At 46.1% G+C, this 13978-nt stretch overlaps 1 pseudogene; it reads right to left on the reverse strand.

The window, feature by feature from the left end:
* Positions 1 to 591: 591 nt before the first annotated feature.
* On the reverse strand, positions 592 to 13464 carry LOC128773763 (60S ribosomal protein L23a-like; annotated as a pseudogene).
* Between the last annotated feature and the right edge of the window lie 514 nt (positions 13465 to 13978).

A 13978-nucleotide genomic window follows, 5' to 3' on the forward strand; every position in this document is an offset into this window, starting at 1 on the left:
ACGCATAGTGGGAGGGGGAGTTTGGGGGCAGCTTCCATCCAGGAAGTTTTGCTTATCATCAAAGAAGGCTTTCTGGAAGAGTCTCAGTCCACACCCATAGCAAATGTAGTTTCTGATTCTGTCACATCTGATATCTTCCCTGGAAAAACGGACTGGTTGGGGGCATATGTATGAGAACATGTGTGGAACTCTGTGGAAATGAGTAGGATTGGGAATAGGAAGTATGGTGGTGGTGGTTGTGGTGGTGGTGGTGGTGGTGGTGGTGGGATGTGTGTGTGTGAACTGTGGAGTAACTGTGTGTGTATGCTCAGGAGGTAGAGGGGAAAGATGCCCTCCTGGGGCCTTTAGGGTGAGCCCAAGCCACAGAGGCCTATTTAGCCCCTTAGATTCCATCTGTGACCTCCAGCAGGTGTACTTGTGATGCAGCCAGCCTAACCAGACTCTCAAACAGTATCCCTTGAGGAGCCAAGAATGGTGGTGACTATTTGGTCAAGCATCTCTGAAGAGGTGGGGGGAAGCTTCAGGCATTTCCCCTCATGAGCCAAAGGAATGCTGGAGAAGTCCAGAGAACAATGGGGAGCTGACAGTCCCTCAGCGGACCTGGGACGTGCGGACCCTGAGAGGGGTGCACAGCTGCCTGCCAGAACCTGGGGCATGGGAGAGGGGTTGGCGGGGATACAGAGGAGCCGCAGAATCCTTGAAGGAAGAAGCCGGAAGCAGCTGGGGATGACACTGATAGGCATTTCCCGCCTCAGGATGCCCTCCCGCTTTCTTCACTGCCGCTGCAGCTGCAAAAGCAAAAGCTGCAGCTTCCCTCCGGCCCCAAATGTCTGTCCTACCGGTTGGGAGCTGGGGGGCCCAGGCAGCCCCCACTCCCAGTCTCCCTTGCTGTCCCTGAGGAAGGCAGGCAGCTCAGCCATGCCACAACAGAGTGCCCCTTGGGCCTAAAGGAAAGCTTTGTTAGTTTAAGATGATTGTCTATGGCTCTTTCCCTGCCTGACCTCAAGCTTGTACTTCCTTTGCTAAAAGAGCGGCTGGTTCTGAATGCATTTGGGACTGGAAGATTGCTCGCCCTCCCACTCTGTCACTGCAGCCTGCCTAGCTCGGCCTGGGTGGGCACTGCCCAGCCTCCATGTCTTCCTTAAGTGCCTCCGTGAACAGCACCAGGCCCCAGACAAATTGAGGCCTCTCATTCTGGGAAACCTATCCCACCTCGGTACACTGTTCCAGAACTTCTCAACCTTCTTTGCACCATAACACGCTCTAAACATGCTCCCATTGACATACTCAGATTGTGGTAACTACTACCTCCCAAACGCAAATTTGTAGTAATCATGGCCACACCTATCAGTGATCCTTCATGGTTGCTCAAGGGCTCCGCAAAGGGAAGACAGACTGGGGGTCATGTGCAATTCCCAGCACAAAGGTATGACACCACCCTGTCTCTCCCATTTCAGAAGCTCTGCTCGAGTGAAAGTGACCTTGTTCCAGGGGTAACTCTAACCCCACTGTTATAATAATCCTGAATCCAAACTCGTTAATAATAAAAAGTCACTCGTTGCGAAGTTCCATACTTTATTATTAATAATGCACCTCATAACTGATCTACCTTAACTCTGTTGTTGACAGATGGCTCCATCCCAAGTCTGTTCTGGAATTGATTACTTAAGAGGGGTTCCAACCAGTGGCCCTCCTCTGGATGTCTCATTCCAGGTGGTGGCGCCTATGGATCCAGATGGCAGGCTGCCCTAGGGACCAGCACCTGGGCTGTGCACACAGCAGCAACACTTGGCTCAAGCCACCTTGAACACTGGGAAGCAGCCTGCTCACAACCCCTGAGGTACACAGCACAGAGCTGGAGCCCATTTAGACCGGACCAGCTGAAATGATTCAGGGACAGAAGCATTGTAGAGCCTGAAGACCAAAGATGAGGACACACTTCAGGAAATGCACAGGAGAGATACAGACATAGGGCGCCCTTCAGACAGAGAGAGAGGGAGGGCTGCTGAAAGATCATGTAGATCTCCACTGTCCAGTGACCACTAGTGTCACAATGGAGCACTTGAAATGTAGCTAGTGCAAAACACAACATGCTGTCTGTGTAAAACACATTGGAACTTGAAAACTTAATATAAAAAATGCTAAATATCTCAATAATTTTCATGTTGAATTCATATATAAATGACAATATTTTTGATATATTGGTTTAACTAAAATATATTATTAAACATATAATTACAAAGGGCACAAAGACACTTTCTTGATTGTGGGGATGGTTTCACAGATGTATATATATTTCAAAACTTTAACTGTACTCCTTAAATAGTTGCAATCATGTCATTTACACCTCAATAATGCTGTTAAAAATTTTATACTAGTTCCCCCATTGCTCCCCGAGAGGATAAAAAGGAACTCATTTCACCTGTTTATTTTTTTTAATGTGGCTGTTAGAGAGTTTATAATTATGTATGTGGCTTACACTGTATTTTTATTGGACAGAACTGATCTAGTGGTTTTAGTCCATTTTATAGATCATGGAACCAAGGCCCAGAGAGGGGAAGAATCTTGCTCATGTAATGAGGTTGAGAAAATTTCATTATTTAGTATGAAGTACAGGGTAAGAACTATCTATGTCAGCAAAAAGATTTAGGTTCTTGAGGAAAGTGATACCTACCTCCAATCTTCACACACTTAATAGGTACCAAGGCTTCAGAAGTGGGAGATGAATTTGCAGCAACCTCAGAAACCTTGAAGGGAAAGGGTAAGGAGCAGAGGAGAAGAGGGATAAAGGAGCCAAAGAGATGAAGAAAGTCTGTGATCAGTGTGTGATGTGATCTCTTGCCCAGGATTCCACCCACCAAAAACCTTCAGTAAATTCTTCTCTCCTTTACTTGGTGGGAACTGACGAAGGGTCAAGGTTTCATGCCTTGGTCAATGCAGTGAAAGCAGAGACCATGCCCCAAGCTGCAGAAACCTGGGCAGCAGAGGAAGCCACAAGAATATAAATCTTCTGGGGTTGCTGGCGGGCTCAGTCGATAGAATATGTGACTCTTGATCTCAGGGTCATGAGTTCAAGCCCCATGTTCAGTGTGGAGCCTACTTACAAAAAAAAAAAAAAGAATATAAATCTTTCCTATTCCTCTACTCCAAGAAATTCATGAATACCTTGGACAGGGCTCTTGGTTTGCACAAATCATGGCATGGGGTGGAGGGCAGCTCATAATAATGTTTAGATCTCAAGGGTCATGAAGGGGTCTGGTAATTCATGGATCCACTAACATGATCAGAGTTTTAGAAGTTAAGAATATGATCAGAGTGATTGTAGTTTTATTTCCCTCTTCCAAGCCTTTAAGTCAGCAATTAAACCAAAAAGAATTAAGGAAGCCTCTACTACGTGCAAGGCCAACCTCCACCCCCACCATGCTAGGTGCTGTGAAATATATAAAAAAGCTATGGTCACTTGAAGCTCACAGAGAAGTCATTTCAGCAAGAGGTGGACAGGCAAAGAACAGAAGTCGGAGCGTTGAGTACTTTAAAGTATATAAGGGTGCTTGGGGATACCAAGGAAACAACTCAGCACCGTTGTAGGACCCAAGTCTAGCTTCAATCTATATGGGCCTTACTCAAGGAGGTGCTGGATGTGTCCATAATCCCTGACGAGGAAGGAAAGAAAATGGGCAGCCTCTGAAGGCCCAAGGTCAGAAGGAACTGAGTCAATCATATGGAAAGAGGAGCAGTGAGCTGCATTTTGGGAGAAGGAAATGTATGGCATTTGGCTCTAAGTTCTGGATTTATTTGGCTCTACTATGGACAGAGAATCCCAGGATCAGAGTGGGCATAGAGCAGCCGAGATCCAGTCCAATGTGCCTCATGGCTACTGTCAGGGGACAACATGATGGAGGCAGCTTGGTGCATCCCTTCCCTCTGTTCCATTGACTGTGCCCCAGCCTTGCCAATGCTCACAAGGAAGTCCTGACCAGGGAGTAGAGATGGATCCACATGAGCCAGCTGCACTGTCTCAGTCCGGGTGGGGGTGCCTATGGATCCAGATGGCAGGCTGCCCTAGGGGCCAGCACCAGATGGCAGGCTGGCCTAGGGGCCAGTTATACACATGACTTGCTGATGATGGGTCCCTCACCTTCCCCTGGGGAAGCCAGCCTTGGTTGAAGAAGAGTTGCATTGTCCCTGGATCCTTCTCAGCTCCATTCAATCATTCACCAAGCACCTATTGAGTGTTAAGACCTTGTGGAAGTTACAGAATGGGTCCCAGCCCTCAGGTAGCTGATACCTGTGCTTACATTGTTACAACACCAAGTAGTTAGGTTCCCAGGACAGATCCGGCTAAAGGGCTATGGGAAATTAGAGGAGAAAGAGAGCATCTCCATCTGGAAGGTCAGGAAGATTTTATGGAGGAGATAGCATTTGAACTGAACTTTGAAAGGGAGTATGATTTGGAGATCAATTCCTAACACTTTATACAGTGCCACCTATGTACCACTCTTCCAAGTACACTAAAAATAGTAACTCATTTAGGGCTAACCACAATCCTATGAAGTAAGTGTTATCACCACCCTTATTTAACATTGCAGAAATGGAGGCACAGAGAGATTAAATGACTTGCCCAAGGCCACAAAGTAAGTGATGGAACCCAGAATCAAACTTAGAGTCATGCTCATAACCACTGCTCATAACCACATGCTCATAACCACTGCCTCTCGGATGGGCAGAGGCACAGAATGGTGGGGGCCCAGTGGTCCAAGGAACAGAATGAACAGAGAGTCAGGGATGTAAGAAAACACAACCTCCTCATGGAAAGCAGAGATGAGTCTGTTATGGCTAGAGCGTTTGGTGTATGAAGGGGAGTAGTCCAAGATGAAGTAGAAAATGAAGGTGCTTTCAAGCTAAGTCTTCAAGCACTTGAGGGGAATGGGTCTTGGGGAGCTTTGAGGGGTTCAGTGGAAGCACTCATCTCAGGCCTGACTCAAGAAAGGAGGCATGCTCCCTCTGAGTCCAGGCACAGCTGAGACAGTGTTGCCCATTTCCAGGGGGCCTTGAGGAGCGCCACTGCCAGCCTCTAAGCTCTGAGGTGGGTGTTCATTCAGGGAAAGAATGGAAAATCCATCATGTTCAAGACAGGAAATACCACAGTGAAGGCCCCTTGAGCCACATCACTACCTTGAGAGCCGTTGCCCGTGAGAGGCAGGTCCCATTCCTGTTTTGTTTGTTTGGGGACTGAATGTTGTTATTCTCTGCTCTGCCTGTGTTTATGTCAGGGAAAATTGGTATCAAAAAACAAAGCCCAGGCAGCGGCTCTACCAGTGCAACAACCAGAGACCCCTTCACTCCGGCATTTCCGGGCTGGCTCCCACCTGATGGATTTCTCAATTGAACAACATCAAAGATCTCCTCTTTTGGCTTCCCTCTCATCTTAAAGGGACTGGTGCTGAGGGGAAGTCATTTGACTCTGGAAGAAAAGCAACTTCTAGACTTGGCATCCTTGCCTGTCTCCAGCCCAGGTGAAAAGTGAAACAGGCTTATTCCCCAACTCCCAGCAGGCAGGAACAGAGAACCCAATACCTAGGCCTTCGTGCCTCCTCCCCATGGGGACACAGCCACAAGAGTCTACAGGGCAAAGGCCTGGGAGAACAGCCCTAAGGAAGCAGATCTTACTCGTCAGATTTCAGAAGAACAGAAAGCAGGAGAGGGGCACCTGGGTGGCTCAGGCAATTGAGCAAGTGGCTCTTCATCTTGACTCAGGTCATGACCTCACCATTCGTGAGATCAAGCCCCGCATCAGGCTCTGCACTGACAGTGAGGATCCTGGATGGGATTCTCTCTCTCCCTCTCTCTCATGCTCACGCACACACACTCTCTCAAAATAAATAAATAAAATTAAAAAAAAAAAAGCACCAGCCTCCAATATGAGCACTGTTATTTTATGGATGAAATAACTAAGACTCAGAAGAAGGGAGGACAATGACAACCAAGGGAGAGAGACTAGGGGCAGTGATGAGAAAATGAAGGCTAAAAGAGAGCAGAATGAGGGTTGCTGAGGAAGGGCTACCCCCATGCCCGTGCAACCATCTGGCCAGAGGTCCCTTGGTACCTCTCTTATGTCCCCACCTCTGGCCCCTACCTGGGTGCTCTGCCACTCTCCTGGGCCTGACCAGCATCTCTTACACTGTTGACCACCTGCTAGTCCTGGTTACCAGCCCTCAGACAGCTGATTACCTCCCACCGCACTGGGCACAATTGAGTCTGTGCCCCCCATCCCAGACCCTCCTTGCCTTAAATCCCTAGGCCTGCCTCTGCTGTGGCCCTCACTGCTCTTCCCTTCATCTTTGGTGGCATACAGTACAGGCTTCATAGTTTCACACTGGGCTGTGTATGGAATGCCCCTTGGGCTTCCTCCCTCCCTCCTGCATGAGATGACACTCTGTCAGCCAGGGCAGAGAGCAAGTATTTGTCATCTCTCACCTCCTCCCTCCTCCTCTTTCCCAAAGCAGCCAACAATGAGCCATGTCAGGTGGACCAGTAAGACATACTGATATGATCCAATGAGCCTCCCCATTGACATGGGTGATCCAGTGACCACTCAGGTTAGTAGTGACTGAGGACAGGAACTAGGGAGTGGGCAAGTGGTGAAAAGAAAAGGACACAAAAGATAATAGGCAGAGTCTCTGACAAGGAGGGGAAACCAGTTCCCAAGAAAAGGGAGAAAGTGATGACACATCGCCAATGGCCAAAAAACTGAGGAGGGGAAACAGAACGCTGGTGATCCAATTACAATCTCCACAGCACTGGCACCCCACCAGCTGTCTTATGCACAGCTGGGAAATGCATGCCCTGCTCTACTGGTGGCCTTGAACTAGCACGCAGTTGTGTCTCTAGCACTGGTGTGGGTGTAGGAGATGTGGGCATGGGTGGTGCACTAAACCAGTGACACTCTCTGGCCTGGACCCTGTGGGACCCTCAGCAGGTGCTCACACATGCACCAGAAAGGTCTCCTGCATGAGGCAGCTGGACCGGGGGCTGGGAGAGGAACAGAGTCAAGTTATCGGCCTCATTTCTGAATTCCTCCTACACACTCCTGCGCCTAGCATGGTGCCTGGCACATAGTGCACACTCAGCAACACTTTACTAATTACCAGTAATAACAGCTGCCGTGTCCAGAACACCTCCTGTGTGCAGCTGTGCCAGGCACCTTACAAAGATTATCTCATTTTATCTTGACAATCTTATGAGGAAGGTGTTGCTTTTGTAGCCCTGTTTTACAAATCAGGAAATGTCTGCTCAGAGAGGTTAAAAATGACTTGTCTGAAGTCACAGAACAAGTATATGGCTGTCTAGTATTCCGGTTCAAGTTTATCTGATGCTAGACTCAGTCAGGCTCATAACTCCACATTATACTGTCAAATGAATGAAAGAAACCAGAATTCACAACAATGACCTCATTAGTCCTATGCTGGAAGCAAAAGACATGAATTGATGAAACGTGAAGGTCCTGAGACACATCCCCCCTTCCAAAGCACACATGCATGTGCACACACACACACACACACACACACACACACACACCCCAAGCTTGGAGAACATCTCTTTGGTGCAAATGTTATAACCCTCAGCAGGGAAGTGAGTCTGCAGAGCACAGGCTGCTGAGGGTTTGGGGGATGGGGAGGGAGAGCCATCCCTGGGCTGCCTTCACACTAAAAGGACAAAGCCAAAAGGACAGACAGTAGCTGAGGTTCTCAGCAGGGTACTGATAAAACACCAGGGAAGGGGGTTGCTCCTTTGAGACTTTGGGGAGTCTCCTTGTTTGTCCACTTGCCCCTTCAGTTGCAGGAGGAGCACGCGGGCAGGGTTATTTCAGCATAACAACTTCTCAAACCATGCGGGGGGGGTCCCTTGGTCTGAGCTGCTTATGCCAACCACCACCCAACAACTGCTGAACATGTGAACAGACTTAAAAAGAGATTCACCTCTGAGGCATTGGCAAGCCAGGCTAACACCCACTGGTTCGCATATACAAGGGCCCTGGACTAGTCTACAGGGAACAGGAATGGTTCCCACATCTTTCAAGTCTTTACTCACAAGTCACTTTCTCAGTGAGGCTTACCACATTCACCCTCTTTAGAATCGCACCCATCCCTAGCTCTCTATATCCCCCTTCTATGTTTTCCTTTTCTCCAGTAGCATTTATCATCAAATGACTTTTTTTTTTAAGTTTATACATTTATTTTGAGACAGAAAGAATGCAAACAAGGGAGGGTCAGAGAGTGGGGGAGAGAGGATTCTAAGCAGGCTCTGCACCATCAGCATGGAGCTTGATGCAGGGCTGGAGCCACGAGATCACGACCTGAGCCAAAACCAAGAGTCAGACACTTAACTGACTGAACCACCCAGGCGCCCTTCAAATGACAGTTTTATTCATTTTCTTTGCTATCACATTATGTGGACCACAAAGGCAGGGACAGGCGAAGGGGTGGTGGTGGCTGTTTAGTTCACTGCTTGTGGCCCCAGTACCAAGAATAGAACTTGAGAAGACTTTGTTGAATGAATGAATTCTCTGATTTCAATTATTTTTGAGCACTAAACGTGATGATATTTACATTGTCATGCATTCTCGGCCATCCCTGAGGAGAAGGCATGCCATTTGGGAACATAGTCATTAAACCTACCACTGTGAGATCTTAACTTAGAACAAAGAAAAACTCTTATAAACATGACTTCCCTGCCAAGATCAGTTACTGCAACGGTCACTTGAGGAAGGGCCTCAGTGAGACTGAAGTTCAAAGCTATTCATTCGCATACAAAATCAATGAGAAAATTCAGAAGTGCTCTGGGCACACACAGGTCTCCTACAGAATTGTTTGTTTACCACGACAATCAGTAGACAGGATCTAAACTGCAGGAGGGGTTGATGTAGCACTTCCTAAGCAACCTGGGTCAACAACAGCCACAACAGAAACAGGGGAATTTCCCGGTTAGTGACTAATAATAGCTCATTTCACACTCACTGGCTGTGTGACCTCGAACAACTTACTTGACCTCTTTGAGCCTCAGTATCTTTGTCTGTAAAAATGGGAATAATTATGGTGCCTGTCTCACAGGGCAACTGTGAAGTTTAAGAGAGTTAATTGATGTAAGGTACAATGAATGATACATAATAAGCACTATATAAGTGTCACTTATTGTTTGTATTACTTCTAGATGGTGAGTATCTTTAGAAGAGGATCTATATCCCCCCTCCCCCAAGTCCAGAACAAAATACGTAAGCACAACATAAGTGTTAGCTGTTACTACTGCTATCAGGATGATGATGATGATGATGATGATGATAATGACGATGATGATGATGACGACGACAATGATTAGGAGTAGGGCTGGTGTAATTACTTGTTTGTGTGTCTTCCATAAGAACCGCAAGCTCCATGAAGTCAGGCAGGGACCATGACTTCCTCGAGCCCTAGAACACAGTGCGTACTAAACTTAAACACAGTAGGTGCTCAACTGACTCTCATGTGACTTTCGCCCAGGGCTTTGGTAACTCTCCTGCTACTTTAGGATTCAAATATTCTCAAACGGGAGTCAGCAGTACTCCTCCCTCCTGTAGGGAAGACAAAGGATATAGAGACCTCAATCCCTATTTTCCAGGCCCAGCCCTCAGAAATCACTTCCAAGTTATTCATAAATAGGTACATGAAACAGATAGGTGGAGACTATGACCACTGTTACCAAAGAAATAAATTGAGTGATGATAAAAAGTATATGTGTATGTGGGTGGCTGGGGAAGAAGAGGAGAGACTTTATGACTAAATGGCTAGTAAGACCTCTATGAGGTGGTGGCATTTGAGTAGAGACCTGAAAGATGGGAAGGAAGCAGACTGCAAAGATCTGAGAGAACATTCCAGGCAGAGGAAACAGCAAGTGCAAAAGCCCCAGGGCAACAAAGGGCTTGGGGTCTCTTGGAACCCAATGGGAACCAGTGTGCCTGGGTCATTAGGTAGAGGGGTGAGGCCAGAGAAGCAGGCATGGGCCTCATAAGCCATAAGAGAAGCCATTGAAGAACAATCCCAGATGACCGAGAGCTTTCCCTAGAACAATCTGTCAAAACATAATGCATTGGGGCACCTGGGTAGCTCAGTTGGTTAAGCGCCCAACTCTTGATTTCTGCTCAAGTCGTGATCTTGCAGTTGTGAGATGGAGCCCCGCATCAGGCACCATGCTAAGCATGGAAGCTGCTTGGGATTCTCTCTTTCTCTCTCTCTCTCTCTCTCTCTCTCTCTCTGTCTCTCAAAGTAAATAAATAAAACTTTAAAATATATATATATCTATATATTGCACAATTATCCACATTCTATTATAAAAGAGGGAAGATGTGGCACCTAGTCATGCATTTCCCGATCATGGTTATGGACATTTCAGAACAGCAAAGCCTGTCTATTTTGGATTTCACCAATTCAAACTTTGAACTAGTCCACACAGAGGCTGGGCTATGAGGTGATGGGTTTGTTATACTGCCTTCCAAATGACACCAAATGAAAGCAGAGTTCATGTGTTGAAAAGAACAGACTCACTGGCAAATTAGAAATCAACCAAGGCTGTTGAGCAGCTAACAGAGCAGGCTTATCTAATCACTAAAGCAGGTTTCTAAAGACTGACTTGGAAGCACTTTTTTAGCCTTTTTCTTATTCATATGTAGTGGGAAATGATTTAAACAAAATTTTTAAAAATGTCTATTTATTTTTGAGAAAGAGAGAGTATGAGGGAGGGGCAGAGGATCCAAAGCGAGCTCTGTGTTGAGAGCTAAGAGCCTGATGTGGGGCTTGATCCCACGAACCTTGAGATCATGACCTGAGCCAAAGTCAGACGCCAAACCAACTGAGCCACCTGGGCTCCCTGAAAAATGATTCTTAAAAAAAAAAAAAAAGAAGAAGAAGCAAAGCCTTGGTGGAGGGATGTTCAATATATCAGTTTTTAACAATTGAATCAAAAGCCTGGTACCTGCCCAATTCACCAGAATTTCCTAAGCATCTATTGATATATCTGTAATGAAACATTTTGTTCACATCCTGGGAAGGACATAATAAAGCTCAAAATATACCAAACACAGGGATAAGCTTCCTACCCTCCCACCCCCACCTCTAAGGATCCTATTCAGAATCAGGTTCCAGGTCTTGGCTCTTTGAACCTACCTGGTAGATAGTGTCAGCTGTGTGCTTTTCCCCTTTATATCTCAAATCTGTTGTTCTACCTTCAAGACTTTCCTTTTCCAGCAAAGCTCGGCCCAGAAGAGAGTGTAAGACAAAGATCGTGCTCAACAAATATACTTTTGGACCCCTTCATTTCCCAGCCTCCCTTATAGTTAAGTTTGACCCACATGACTAATTCTGACCAAGGGAGAGTCATCAGAAGTAATTTGCACCATTTCTGAGCTGAGGTAGTTCAGAGTTGGTATGTGCTATGACTGAATTGCATCCCCCTCCCTCCAATTCATATGTTGAGGCCCTAACCTCCAGTCCTCCAGTGTGGGTATATTTGTGTTAAGGAAGTAATTAAGATCAAATGAGGTCATGAAAGTGATCTCTTTCTCTCTCTTTCTTCCTGTCCCTGCCATGTGAAGACACAGTGAGAAGGTAGCAGTCTACAAGGCAGGAAGAGATTGTCACCAGGAACTGAATTGACTAACACCTTGATCTTGGCCTTCCCAGGCTCCAGAACAATGAGAAAATATATTTCTGTTGTTTAAGCCACTGCATCTATGCTATTTTGTCATGGCAGCCCAACCTAAGACACATGTTCCCTGGTATGGAGATCTCAGAGATCACATGTTCCAGATAGCTCAGTTATTTGCCATCTGACCTGCATTAGATGTTGTGTAATCAAGAAATAAGCCTTTCCTAGAGCCCAAATGGATAAAGAAGATGTGGTATGTATATACAATGGAATACTACTTGGCAATGTAAAAGAATGAAATCTTGCCATTTGCAACAATATGGATGGAACTGGAGGGTGTTATGCTAAGTGAAATAAGTCAGTCAGAGAAAGACAGATATCATATGTTTTCGCTCATATATGGAATTTGAGAACTTAACAGAGGACCATGGGGGAAGGGAAGGGGAAAAATTGTTTCAAACAGAGAGGGAGCAAACCATAAGAGACTCTTAAATACAGAGAACAAACTGAGGGTTGATGGGGGGCAGAAGGAGGGGAAAATGGGTGATGGGCATTAAGGAGGGCACTTGTTTGGACAAGCACTGGGTGTTGTATGTAAACGATGAATCATGGGAAGCTACTCCTGAAGCTAAGAGCACACTGTATACACTGTATGTTAGCTGACTTGACAATAAATTATAGTAAATAAATAAATAAATAAATAAATATTTTTTAAAAAAAGAAAGAAGCCTTTCCTGTGTCAAACCACTGAGATTTTAGGGGTTCTGTGTTACTGCAACATAACCTAACCCATCTTGACCAATGCACACTGGCAGAGAAAAGGACATGACATATATACCACGTTTGTCCAAACAAGGGCAAAAGCAGATGAGTGCCACCAGCACTAGTGAGTCCTTGGTATTCAGACAAATGCAAACTGTGTTTCCTGGGTCCTGGGCTTCAGCCAACAGTGAAGATGTAAACAGCCCAAGGAATCCGTTGTGGTTTCACATAAGAAAACAAGAGCTCCAGCTGCTAAACATTGGGAAACCTGAGAGATAAGGCATTATCTCCAGAAAGCCCTAGTGAAATGCATACAAGTTCCCTGGAAGGACTCACTCATTTAACTTATGACAACCAGGCGGCACTGTCTTTTTTTCTTTTCTTTTCTTTTCTTTTCTTTTCTTTTCTTTTCTTTTCTTTTCTTTTCTTTTCTTTTCTTTCTTTCTTTCTTTCTTTCTTTCTTTCTTTCTTTCTTTCTTTCTTTCTTCTTGTGAACAAATTTGTATTTAGATTTAGCCAACTGGACTCAGTTGAGATGATCCCAATTTTGTTGGCAACATCCAAAGCATCATAGTCCAGAGCCAGTAGAACGCATGCCTTCTTTTCTCCATCTGGCCTGATCAAGGTGTTGACCTTGGCCACGTCAATGTCATAGAGCTTCTTCACAGCCTATTTGATCTGGTGCTTGTTGGCCTTGACATGTACAATGGACATAAGTGCATTGTCTTCTGTCTTCTTCATGTCTGACTCGGGACTCAGGGGAACTTGATGATGGCAGAGTGGTCAAGCTGGTTTCTCCTGAGGGCACTCTTTTGAGGATATTTGGGCTGCCTTCAGAGATGCAGTGTCTTGGGCCGTCAAAAGATAGGTGATGGGCGGATCTTTTTTGCGTATGACTGTGGACGACTTTAAGCATGCTTTCTTGGTCTTCAAAGCCTTTGCTTTGGCTTTGGCTTTGGCTTTGGCTTTGGCTTTGGCTTTGGCTTTGGGAGGGGCCGGTGCTTCCGTCTTTGCCTTTGGCACCATCTTTGTGGGAAAAAGGAGGAAGCACTTTCTTAAGGACTGATTTCTCAGGAGAGGGGTGGAGGGATAGGCCCAGGGGCTCAGGGCCACTCTGGATCACAAACTGGAGGCAGACTACACAGTTTGGCCCAAGGTTATCTCTCCCTCCTCTGCCCATCAAGGGATTTGAATTTCATCAGAAGCAGGAGGGTCATTTCATCACTCCAGTTTCCCTGTGGCTTCTCACTGCCATACCTCTCTGAGTCCAGGCTACCTCTATGACTGTCTATGTAAACCACCCATGAGAGAGAATCAAAGTGAACTTTGGAGCTTTGACTTTTTGTTTAAATGCTTGGCAAGACTTATCTACAAGCATCTTCTCCCATCTGACCTCCCAAATTCTTCTTTTTCAAACCCAAGTTCAAGCCTGATCTCTCCTATGAAATCCTCCCTGACTCCCCATTCCCACTGTAATGCCTACCAATATTTTTTTTTCTTCCTTCCTTCCTTCCTTCCTTCCTTCCTTCTTTCCTTCCTT

Source organism: Panthera pardus, unplaced genomic scaffold (genome assembly GCF_024362965.1).
Source record: "Panthera pardus isolate Hobbes unplaced genomic scaffold, ASM2436296v1 HiC_scaffold_27, whole genome shotgun sequence".
NCBI classification, from domain to species: Eukaryota; Metazoa; Chordata; class Mammalia; order Carnivora; family Felidae; genus Panthera; species Panthera pardus.